This window comes from Psammomys obesus, unplaced genomic scaffold (genome assembly GCF_907164565.1).
Source record: "Psammomys obesus unplaced genomic scaffold, mPsaObe1.curated_primary_1811, whole genome shotgun sequence".
NCBI lineage: Eukaryota > Metazoa > Chordata > Mammalia > Rodentia > Muridae > Psammomys > Psammomys obesus.
This window is the reverse complement of record NW_026591597.1, coordinates 686,229-698,959: the sequence shown is the minus strand read 5'-3', so window position 1 is coordinate 698,959 and position 12,731 is coordinate 686,229. Positions and strand designations below refer to the sequence as shown.

At 44.9% G+C, this 12,731-nt stretch overlaps 1 long non-coding RNA gene across 1 annotated transcript in view; it reads right to left on the bottom strand.

Moving 5' to 3' along the window:
• Positions 1-12,731, bottom strand: part of LOC129679489 (uncharacterized) — a 245,529-nt gene that overhangs the window by 160,200 nt on the left and 72,598 nt on the right. Inside the window, exon 2 of the long non-coding RNA XR_008720554.1 lies at positions 7,644-7,669. This is a non-coding gene — a long non-coding RNA (uncharacterized LOC129679489). The remainder of the gene's footprint in view (positions 1-7,643; positions 7,670-12,731) is intronic.

Sequence of the window (12,731 nt, the reverse complement as noted above, 5' to 3'; positions counted from 1 at the left end):
ACCCTCTGGGAGGGGATAATCAGATCCTGAATGTGGTTGGCCCACAACCAGCACAATGAAAGCTACGAACTAAACGCATGCCTATTCTAATCTGTTTACACCCATCCCCACCTTGACTCCAAGGACATGGCCCCAGACAGGCATGTTGTCACGTAAGGGGACAGGTATTAGGGAAGCAGGTTGCCTGGGGGGCATTCAGGAGAGTATGTGGGTACCATAGCTCAGAGATGCCCCTGAGAGCTCAAGTTATACAGAATGCGCCCAAAGCCTAAGCCACAGCCTCTCTAGGTTCTTATTTTTTCCCCCTTTCTCTCTGAAGCATCTCTATTTCTCCCTCCTTTTCTCCTTACTCTGTCTTTGTTTGCTCTCTCACTTCTCTTCTCCCTCCCTGCTCTCCCTTTGTCTCCTCTAGATTTTGGTTCTCTGTTCAGGACACGCTTCCATATCCTCCTCTTCTGGATTGCTCCTCTTTTTTCAGGTTTTGCTTTAACCATTATTTCCTCTGGGATACCCTGGGACTACTTCCCCCCACACTGTGATTCCCTTCCTACACTCTGCCATCTGTCCTGCCAGACTGAAAGAACCTGGCAAGCAGAAAAATCTTGTTTGTCAAGCCGACTGCTACTTCATCAATGCCTACCTCGATGCCCAGCACACAACACACACTCACTGTTTACGGAATGGCTAAACCAACACTGGCAGATGCAAAAGCAGGCCCTTGCAGAACGTCTGGGCACTGTCTCTAAAGATATCCATGCCGTGGCTTTCTTTGTCAATTCCAGTCGTTGAGCTAGGCCAAGTTATAAGAGAATTAATGAGGGCGGAACAAGGGCAGCTTAGAATGCTGAAGGACAAGCCTTGAGGAAAACCATATTTAAAAAAAAAACTGTTAAGGACTCTGTAACTTCCTTCTCCCTCTCTTCCCTCCCAATATCCTTTCTTCCCAACCTCCCTGCCCAATCCCCACTCCCCATCCCTGCTCATCACTAATAGAAGCTTGTTTCCCTCCAACTTCAAACACAACTCTGGGATCAAATTTTTTTTTTACCACTGAATTTTCAGAGGAGGTAAAAGAAGAAGATTTCTGTCTCTGTTTTCCAAGAAAATCTCTAGGAAGAAAGCTATTGCGGTAGCCAATTTGCATGTCCATTCCTGGACCGATCTAAATGCTAGAGCACTGTAAAAGGCTCAGCATACATCACAGCTCCACTTTTGATAGACTCCAAAATTATGTAATTTCAAGTTTTTTTTCTTTTATTTTTCTTTTGTGTGTATGAGTGTTTTGCCTGCATCTATGTCTGTGTGCAATTTGCATTCAATCTCTGTGTAGACCAGCAGAGGGAATCAGATCCCCTAAAACTGGAGTTACAGATGGTTACCAGTCATCATGTAGGTGCTGGGAATTGAACCCAAGTACTTTGGGAAAGTGTGCAGTGTTCTTAACTGCTGAGTCATCTCTACAGGTTCATAAATTGTGCAATCCATAGTCAGTCCACAAATAGCCAAGCCACTGTCTGGCTCCGATACCTGCTCTCTTCCTTCTAGGCTGCGGTGTTTCCTAACACTGCAACCATCTCCACTGTGGTCCAGCTGCTGTCTCATTTCCTCGATGACAGCCACTGCTCTCAATCCAGAAGATATTCTGGAATCCCTCTCATTTGCATTTTTTGGGGGGGGAATGCCTTCCAATTCAGTTTTGCCAACACTGACATGTTTGAGACCACATCACTGATACCTCAGCAGAATGTCTTTCCTTCTTTCTACAGTCTTCTCTATGGATGCGTGGGCCTGATGCATCCACACCCTACTCTGTGCTTCACATACAACCTATGCACTTACCATGACAGTATAGCATACAACAGGTGTTATCTCTGCGAGCATCTCTCCAACGGGACCGTTTTATCCTTGCAAGGACATATCTAAGTGTGTTGCCATTGTCATATTGCCTCACTTTGAATCCCAAGTCTGTCTCTTTTTCCATGAGTTACCTGATCTTTCTGAATTTGTCTCCTCATATATTACAGAGGAATGATAACCTACCTGAGAGTGATATGCCAACGGGGGGGGGGGGGGGGGAGGATGTAGCTTATTGGCAGAGGCAGTAGGAGGTCCTGGACTCAGTTCCTGGTGCGTGTATTGTAGAAGGATGAGAATCCAAAGAAAGTACATGACCTGCTCCTTAGCAGGAAGATGTTAAGAGCGTCTTTTTTTTTTTTTTTTTATGCGACAATAAGCAATCTGGACTTTGTTGTAAGAGTTTAGACTGGGCTTTTCACTTTTTGACAGATGTGCTGGTCATTACCATTCTACCTGGGGTTGATTCATGGCTACATTCACTTGCTGTTGTTGTTATTGTTTCAAATTCACTTATCTATTTGGGTATACATGAAGGTCAGAGAACAACTCAGGGGAGTAAGTTCTCTCCTTTTACTATGTGTATCCCAGAAATCGAACTCAGTTCCTCAAACTTGATGGCAAGCACCTTCACCTGCAAAGCCACCTATGAGGGAGCATCGCCCCAGGCACAAAGCCACAGAGATACAAGTGGAAGAGTGTGCCAAGGGAAGATGCTTGGCCCGTGATAATCCAAAAGCACCTGGATGGAGGATATTGCAGCCCAGAGAAGCTCAGCCATAGACTGAGGATAGATTGATTATAAAAGGCCTGGTTGAGAGATCAAAGCAGACTTTTAGCAGGCGAGCGGCTGGCAGGACATGTTGAAGACATGCACCTTGGTGGCATAAGGAAGGGTGCTCACGTCCTTGCTATAAATCTTCATGTTCTATCCCAACCTTGTTCTTCAAGTTGAAAACAACCTACATAACTACCAGTCACAGTGCTATACCACACACCAACTCTCTGAAAGGCAGTTTGGCCTTGTTCCTGAGACACCTGAGAACAGGAATGCCCATGTGCAGAATCTATCCTGAGTTCATGAAAAATGTGCAAAACATTTCCTGACAATAAAAGCTCCACTAAGCCAGATATGGTAACACAAACCCATGTCCCTGGTACGTGGAGGCTGAGAGAGGAGAATCACATGTTCAAAGCCATCTCGAGCTAGATGACTAGAACTTGTATCAAAGCAATAATGCCAATAAAAGCTCACTTTTAGCATAGTTTGTAGACATGAAAAGCTGAAAATCCTAATACTGCCCAACAATAATGGGCAAAGTACATTAAAATATAAATATTTATTATGAAGACATTTAAACCATACCACTGCAGTGAGGTATCAAAAGCTTTGGCATCACAGGCAGAAAACAGTAAAACATGACAGAGACAGTAAATAGCCAGGCTGGCTAACTCACTGGGTTCCTGTTAAAGAATGACAATGAGAACAGTTTAAGGAGGATCCTAACCACCAGGTCACTGGACAGTGATGCCCTTATAAAACAAGCAAACTGTATAAGTACCTCACGCTAACCGATTTTGCCACTGGCTGCTCTTTGATCACCTCCCCCTGAGGGGGGAGCAGCCTTACCAGGGCACAGAAGATGACAATGCAGCCACTCCTGATGAGATCTGATAGACTAAGATCAGAAGGAAGGAGAGGAGGACCTTCCCTATCAGTGGACTTGGGGAGGGACATTCGTGAAGAAGGGGGAGGGAGGGTGGGATCAAGAGGGGAGGAGGGAGGGGCTGATGGGGGATACAAAGTGAATAACGTGTAATTAATAAAAGTTAAAAAGAAAAAGGTCATGTGAAGGGAGAAATAAACAAAGCAGGAGGAGATTGCTTACCAAGAACAAGATTGGCTAATGACAAAACTACAGCAGAAATTTTGAAAATGTCAAATAGGAAGATAAGGACAAATGAGGTATTGATCTGATAGAAAGCACTTGAAAAATACAAGCAAACAGAAGCAGGAGGAGCATGATCAAACTTTCCCAAGTGAGTAGCAAATTCGTTATAAAACAGGCTTAGGTGGGGCTGTGGAGACAGTTCAGTGGTTAAGAGCATGTATTGCTCTTGAAGAAAACCACCCATGTCGGGAGGCTCTAAACTCAAGATACATACAGTTACACATTCTCTCTCTCTCTCTCTCTCTCTCTCTCTCTCTCTCTCTCTCTCTCACACACACACACACACACACACACACACACACTTTTCAAAAAATGTATCTTTAAAACAGGTTTCAAAAAAAACATCTTCTCAGTAGAAAAGTTTCATGAATATTAGAAGTGGCGTGAGAAGAACCTGCCCAGGGATAGGTATATCCACGCCGTACATACAGTTTTAGAAATCTGTACAGGAGCCTGAGGAGGACAAACTTGCTTCTTTACTCAGAACAGAAGTTCTACAATGAGTGTGATTCACAATCTTAAACTTTTGGCTACGATGCGTCATTGTCAACCCTTGCTGCTCTGGTTCAAGGCACATTTCCATAATAGTCATTTGCTATCGAAGCTGATGTGGATGAGGGGTCGTGCATGTGCCCTCCCTGTAGGTTATATTACTATATCAGGATCCACAGCACGCCATAGCTTTCAGAAGTAGTTATAAAGTACCCTAAATTATTCCCAGAACACATCTATAAAGTATTTGTTCGATGTGCTTATGTTAAAAACGTTGTCAGTTGTAATGCCCTGGAAGATTCTCAGGTTACAAGCCATCCTATTTGTATTTGACAAAGCTCTTACTGTTTTGGGTCAGAGTAGGTTATGCTGTGGGGAACAAAAATCATTATTTTTTTTTCTAATAAATAAATTACTCACCTATATCTCATGTATCACTCAGGCTAGCCAGTATTGAATGCTTAAATAATAGATAACAAAAAGCTCCATTCATTTATTAATCATGTCCCATCATTTGTGTATGAGGATGTGAGCGTGTATGTGCTGTGGGTGTGTGTTTTCTTTTAGACTCATGAGGGTGGCGGACTCTACAGTAGTCATCTGAGACTAAAGTCACGCCTCTAAGATCAGTGATATTTTGCCAAGTTGAGGAAAATGCCTGGTGCTGAGAGCACGTTCCAGGGGTCAAGATCCAGGGGGCTGAGAAACGTGCTAGTAATGTCATTGGGTGCTTCTGAACCCTCTAAGGTAGTGGTTCTCAACCCTTCTAACGCTGAGACCCTTTAATACAGTTCCTCGTGTTGTGATGGCTCCCAACCATAAAGTTGTTTCCTTTGCTACTTCATAACTGTAATCTTGCTAACTGGTCATGAACCATAACGTAAACACCTGACATGTAGAAGATCTGGTATGTGACCACCAAAGGGGTCATGACCCATGGGTTGAGAACCACTGATAGTGAGTTTAAACTAAGAGGTACTAAGCAGGGAGCTTGGGCTGGGGAAATTGGCTCAGTAGTTAAAAACATTTGCTGTTCTTTCAGAGGACCAGGGTTGGGTTCCCAACACCCACATGGTAGCTCCCAACCTTCTCTCAGTCCAGTTACAGGAGGTTTGAAGCCCCCTTCTGGCTTCTTTGGGCAACAGGTTCGTGTGCAATGCACTTACAAAAATGCAAATACAACAATCGTACAGAAAAAAAATGAGTTTTGCTGACTTAGTAATCCAGTACAAAATTTGAATATTCTTCGATGACCGAACAAAGAAATGATACTCGGGATACGATAAAATGGAATATGACTTTAGCCTTGGAAGGGGAGGGGTGCTCCTTCATATCCTATAACATGGGCAAGCCGTGGGGACATTAAGCTAAACAAAATAAAGAAGGTGCCCCAAATCAAATCATTGGTTTCCATTTATATAAGGAATTTAGAGTCGTCCATACAGTAGAGACAGGAAGCAGAATGGAGGGTCCCACGGATGGCAGAATAAAGTGAGGCACAGTTTAATGGGGGTGGCTTTAGGTTGAGATGGTAATCCAGTTCTGGAGGAGTGGACAGAGCCAGTGGTGATGGTTGCACAACAGCACGAATGTTCTAAATGCCATTAGACTGTACACTTTGAAACGGTTAACCAGGAGGCTGGGCATAGATTGGGCAGTAAAGTGCTTGCACACATGTGAAACTCCATGTCTGATCCCCAGAGACTAGGCTAGAAAAAAATGGTAAAGCTGGGCACAGCAGCACACCCTTGTAATCCCAGGACTGCAGATGCAGAGACAGGCAGACCCCTCGGGCTCACGGGGCAGACAGCCTAGACTACTTAGCAAGCCCCAAGAAAGAGAAAGAGAGAGACCCTGCCTCAATCAACAAAGTGGACCTTGCCTGAGGAACAACACCTGAGGTCATCCACTGGTCTCCACACGGAAAAACACACGAATGTACCCACACATACATGTATGCACACAAGAGAGGAGGTAAGGTGAAGGGAGAGGTAGCCATGACAGTTCCTGTCGCCATGAGTCCAGGTTAATAAAGTCAACGACTTTCACACTACCAACACAGCCACACCCAACGTTCCCACACGGAGTTTTCATTTATTTAATATTTAAAGCAAGCAGCAGTGGGCCAAGCCAGGATTCTCGTTCCCACAGAAAGGCCAGCTAAGGTATAGATTACACTACATTCCTCCCAACAAATGACATCTGGACCACGTAAACAGCTGGACCCCGCAATGAGCTGCTGTTGGCACCAGGCCAGAGCGAAGGCAATCAGCCTTTCAGTGATTCTGAAACAGATGGACACCCCCCCCCAACTCCCACTTCATTTGCCCTTCTCTTTGCCCACACCTAGGACAAGCACAAGGCTTGGCTGGAGCTCCAGAGACCCACACCTATTTAAAAGCATATGAGCCTCAAGACCACTTTCTCATCATGAATTGCATCTATTGCTACACTATTTCCCTCTAGGGTTAAAAAAAAAAAATTCTTTTCCTATCTGGAATGTATTGGGGAAAAAAGTACCTGCTCCCATGACTGAGTTAATTGGGTCCTAGAATGTTAGTGTGAACGCCTAGACCTACTCAGTTGCAGACTCCCTTCCACCTTGAGACAATCACTGTTCTCTCTCTCTCTCTCTCTCTCTTTCTCTCTCTCTCCTCTCTTCTTTAAGCAAGCTTCACCAGTAAACTGCAACACAGAGAGGGGCACAGCAGGCTGCCGCACGTGAGCCTTGTTTAAAGAACAGGTCAGCTCCTCGCTGTGAACAGATTTTCCTCTGTGGAAGCAGGTTCGTGTTTACCTTTCAAGTCACAGAAACAAACTCAGGGTCGCCAACATGTGCCACACAGCTGCCGCAGAGCCTGATTTATGTACAAATCTGCATATAATTGTCTTGGCCTCGACGACCCCTCCCTCCCCCAGCTAATTTTTTTCCCCTTTAAATAAAATGGTTTAGTCCAGGGTGCATAAAGCCCTAATTCTAAAGTCATATAATTTTATGGACAAGGGGTGAGGGATAGGAGTGCGGGGAGTTCTTTTGTATAGCACCTGAACTCATTAAAATCCTAAATTCCATAATTTCACGCTACCATGTGCCACAACTGAACAGCCTAATTGCTCACCACCTTTATGAGAACTGCAAATGGGGCAGGAAAACCAGGGAACAGGTGGGAAGGCCACACTGGGGTCTGAGGCCAAGCCCCATTAGGCAATGGTGGCCAGAAGAGAACAGGATGGCTTCATGGAGCAAGAGACAAGCGCTGCCAAAAGTCAGTGAAAGGGCAAGGCACGTGTGAGAACTTAAGATTCCTAACGAGACTCATGAATGAGTCATCGTCATGTACTCACCACACAGCTGTTTGTAAGATTGAGCCCTAAAAAAAAAGAAAATAAGGTAAGAATTAGTGACTAACAATCTTTTTCCTGCCTACAAATTTGCTGGATGCAAATAAGCACTGGACTCCACAATTCCGAATGCGCACACACAGAGACACACATACAGAGTCACACATACAAAGGCACACACACAAAGTTGCGTGGATACCAAGTGACTGAATCTCATTCGGGTCCCTCCTAACAGAATCTGGTGAATCTGTGATCACAGATATGAAAATTCCTAGACACTTAATTCTGCCACAGGTAAAAACCAAAAAAAATTACCACCGGATTCACTGATTCTCAGTGCTTCAGTTGATCGTCTATCTAATTTTCCTCACAAATGACGTGTCTGAAGAAGGCGTTATAGTTTGGTGATTGTGAGAAGTCCAGAAAAATGCAGTGAGGAAGAACTTTCTAGAACATATTCTTTGGACTAGGCCAACTGAGACCTACTGGTCATCAGACCTTGCCAGCCTGCACCCCCTAGGCACAGTCTCCTCCTCCACTTAGGGGAATAGGACGTCCAAAATGCAGCAGTTCACTCGAGTCTCACACCGGAAAATTGGGAGCTCCCGTATTCCACCATAAGCTGAAATAACCATAAGACAGAGGCCAAGTTGCTGAGCTCCATAAGCCCACCAAAATGAAAGGGGTGGCCAGGTATCAAAGCACCAAGGAAGCTGGGAAGGCCACACAGTTAGCAGTGGAAGCTGAGGGAGTGCCGTTCAGAACTAGGCAAAAGGACTTCATCTGAACCAATTAGTAATGTTGAATAGAAAGGGAGGAAGGGAGGAAAAGAGGGAGGGAGAGATGGAAGGAGGGATCTGTTCTCAAGAAAGAAGGTTCTAGAGGCAGGAGTGGTAAAGGAGTAATGCCAGAGAACACAGCTCATGAGTTCTGGTCCTGACTAAAGGGCAGGATGACTTCCAGAAGTCTAGAGTCCTAGAACTATAAACAAGCTCTTACTCTCCAAAGGAACTCATCACAGATGGTGCCTAGATGCAAACAAAGCTTTGGCCAAACTCAGCAGCATCTCCAACATGAACTGTCATGTACTCAGAACACCACTGGGGTTCCCTCTCTAAACCCAAGGGCCAGCATGTTCCAGCTTAGTCCTCTGCAGCGGCCTGGGATCTCTCACCAAGAACATGGTGTCTTGCATTGGGAATGTGCTGGCACAAGGTGAAGGCCAGAGGGATGCAGACTGTGCCAGGCCAAGTCTGGGGGAACAGAGGTCGCTTACCACGCCCACTAATTAGGGAGTGTATCTGATATTTGTGGGACAGCGAGTCCTCCATCTGTTTCTGCTAATTACAACACAAGAGCCAAAATATCAAGTAGAACAAGCCTCTTTTGTTCACCCCCCTTCTGTTTTCTCTCTGCTGTCTTCGGAATCCATTTCCAGGTATCTTGCCTCAGTCAGTACTCCTCACTGACCAGCTCACCATTGCACAAACACTCAGCATCGGACATTGTTCTAGTTAGCACTGACTGTCGCGCTGACACAACTGAGAGTCACCTCAGGAGGGAGTCTCAGTTGATGGATTATCCAGATCACAGTGGCCCATGGACATGCCTGTGAGGTTCCGTCATTATTTTTAATTCGTGTATGAGTGCCTAGCCCACTGTGGGCGGCACCATTCCTAGGCGGGCAATCCTGAGCTTTATGAGAAAGCTAGTTGAGAATAAGCTGGTGAGTACACCAGCAGGCAGAATTCCTCCACGTTTTCTCCTGTACTTCCTTAGCTGTTGAGTGACCTTCCCGGTTAGAAGTGGTGCTGCATGAGAGAGCAAGCAGGGATGCCTTTCAGTTCCAGCCCTAACCTAACCCAGCGATGGACACTGACCTGGAAATTCGAGCCAGATAAACCCATTCACTCACCAGAGCATTTTAGCATAGTGACGAAAATGAAATTACAGCAACCATCTTGCATTTGCCATGCCTTTCAACCCCAGCACGGTTTGATGAGGCACACAGCCCCATTTAGCATTTGAGGAAACAGAGGCTTAGCACAAATGCATCTGATTAAAGCCAACTTCACTGATGCTGGTGTTTTCCATCTGGTCCTCTGCGTTCCTTACCTTCCCCTGCCCCCCTTTGTATCTGTGGGTGTCCTGGTTCCTAAAAGCTGAGGCTTTCTCTTCAGGTGCTTGCCAGGTTTGTATTTACCCAGCTGTCTGTCCGTGGCTCCTTTTGCTCTGCAGAAGCACAATGAATATGAAAGCAGAGCAAACCACGGAGACATAAAGCCTTATCAGTGTGCATGTGTACGCACATGTATGCATGTGTGTGTGTCACAATTATGTCTGCTTCTGTCCGTTCTCTCACTTTTACTTCACCTTTTTCCTGACTCTTACGGGAACTTCAGACTCCCTTCCTCTATGAAAGCCCACGCCTCCCTGCCATGTTTTATAGCATTGATTGTATCCCTGGCATCTTACTTGCATTATTTTATTTAATTTGTGAGGTATGGGGAATTGCAATCTCCATTTGGCACATAGAAGAACCCAGGTTTAGGATGAGCAAAGTCATAATACTCTCAAAGGCCAAACTGAGGTCTCAGTCTGATTTTTTGTGTGTGCATACTCCAATGTGGTATGCATGTAAGCAGAACACCACACTCCCTAACAAGTATAACGTTGTTCCTGTGTATTCTCCCTGAAAGGCAAGGCTTTCCAAAAATTCCAAATTCACCCAGGTGACTCCTGTTACTGCTCCCATACCCCAGACTTCAAGGTTAATCAGACTTCTGGAGAGGAACCCCATGTGCCCACTCCTCTGCTACCTTTTGTCTTGACTTAGTGTCCTTTGAAAGACTCTTTCCCACTCATGGATCCTAGACACAGCCCCTGTCAGATCCCAAAAGAACACTTTTGTCCTCTTCAAAGGTGGACATTGGATACAAGATAATATTCTGAAGTAAAGGACAAGCCACACTGGATGGCAATGTCTTTTTTTTCCCTCCCCAATTAATAGCTTCTTGGATGTTGGAATATGATATAGAGACCAGTATTGCCCCTTCTGGACTTCTATGCCCTTTCTGGTTCCTCCTCATTGGGACATGCCCTAAGACATCAACAATTGGTTCAGCTAGTGTTAGAGAAATGCCTGCCATACCCAGCATTTGCACAGGAGCAAGCATTAATTTACTAGCACAGAACGTAAGTACTGAAGTCTGACCTCCAGGATGAAAATCCCAGCTTTCATCGTTTTCACAAACCTCTCTGAGGTCAGCTTTCTTCATCATTCGGAGTATCAAATGAAATGATGACTATATTTAGTCATGTCACCTAGACTTTCAGACTGCAGCCTATGTCAGGATCACCTAAAGGAGCTTATCATCATCATCATTAAACTTTTAAGTAAGCACACAAAGTAATAGATTTTGTTGTAGCATTTTCCTAATATACCATAATGCTTCATTGCCATCCATCCCTTTCCTCTACTGCCTGCCTCCCATCATCTCTATCCTGGCCCTCCCTCGCCCCAGTTAGAATGGCTATCACCTGAAGGATGGAGCTGAAGCAGACAACGTCCCAGTAGATATGAAGCCCCTGGGTCAGAGGCTATTGTGGAGATCCCTGACAAAGAAGCTCACAAACGAGTCATTCAAACCAAGAACACTGGCAAGGAACACTAAACTACATGCCCCATAAAGCAAGAGGTCTACATGGCAAGTCAGAACAGACTTTCCAGTCCCACTCCACTGCAGTCATATATCAGCCTGTCAAACAGTGGAAATACAAAATGGCTGGGAAGACAGACAAGCTGACCTTCACGGAGAGATGGGAATACCCAGATAACTAAATCAAAGACAAAAAGAAAAGAAATACAGAGGAAGGAAGGAAACCAAGGGGTAGGGGGGAAAGGACAGTAGATGGAAAACCTCCATTTCCCCGGCTTTTCTATCATAGCCAAAAGGAAATACACACACACACACACACACACACACACACACACACACACACACACACTGGCCCTGCATATCAGATGGAGCTTCTGCTTCCAGGGATGCCCTCACTGGATCACCACACATAGGTCTCCTTGTCCCTGTAGAACCCTAAGCATGGGGACCGAAGAACCTCAGCCATAGTCATAAAGAGCCGTTCTCTTTAAACAACCTCTCCCGATGGGCACAGTGGTGCATGCCCGTAATCCCAGCACTCAGGGAAGCAGAGGCAGGCGGATCTCTGTAAGTTTGTGTGTGTGTGTGTGTGTGTGTGTGTGTGTGTGTGTGTGTGTGTGTATACAGCTTCTCCCTCATTTGGAGAGAAGACCACCTCAGAAGAGGGGATGCACACACAGCAGAAAGTGAGAGGGAGGGTGGGAGAGGAGTGGTGAGTAAAGGGGTTGAAATCTTTGGGTGCTACATTCCGGATGTCATTATCACGAACATAGGTAGGACAGTTATGTTTTATAAAAGAACCAGAGGAAGAAACAAATGCAGACTTGGGAAAAGCACTTTCTCTAGAAGCCCAAGCCTATCTCCTCCATTGCCTTTAACCATGGCAGAAATCAGCATCTTGCCATTTAAAGGACCGTGAAACCTGAGTGAGGAGCTGGCTCGTTTCCCAGCTCTCTTTATTACAATTCCTTCTAATTTAAAATTTATTATGAATGCAAACAATAATCAGTTTGTAAATACTGTTTTTAAGTTCACCAGCGCTCTGCCAAGATATTCCTTCTAGGTAACAAGTCTGTGGCTCATTACTCTCTCATTAGCAAAATAGAAATAAAGACGCAAACAAAAAAAAAAAAAAAGGAAAAAAAGAAAAGAAAAAACTCTTTCCAAAGATATTGTTGAAGTCTAATTGCCTACAAGGAATTCTTAATAATGTTTACTAATGCCTTTTCAGCCTTGCCAATTTTATAATGCTCCTTCCAGACTCCAGGTGTTACGTCTGTGGTCCCTGCTGTGACCCTCGCTAGTGATTTTAGACACCATAAATTGAGGTTTTAGAGCGTTTTTAGCCCCCTCTTATGTCCCCGGAAAGAAATCACACTCACCAACCTTTAGAAAGCAAACTGAAGTGTTATCGTTTATTTATTTTTACTTA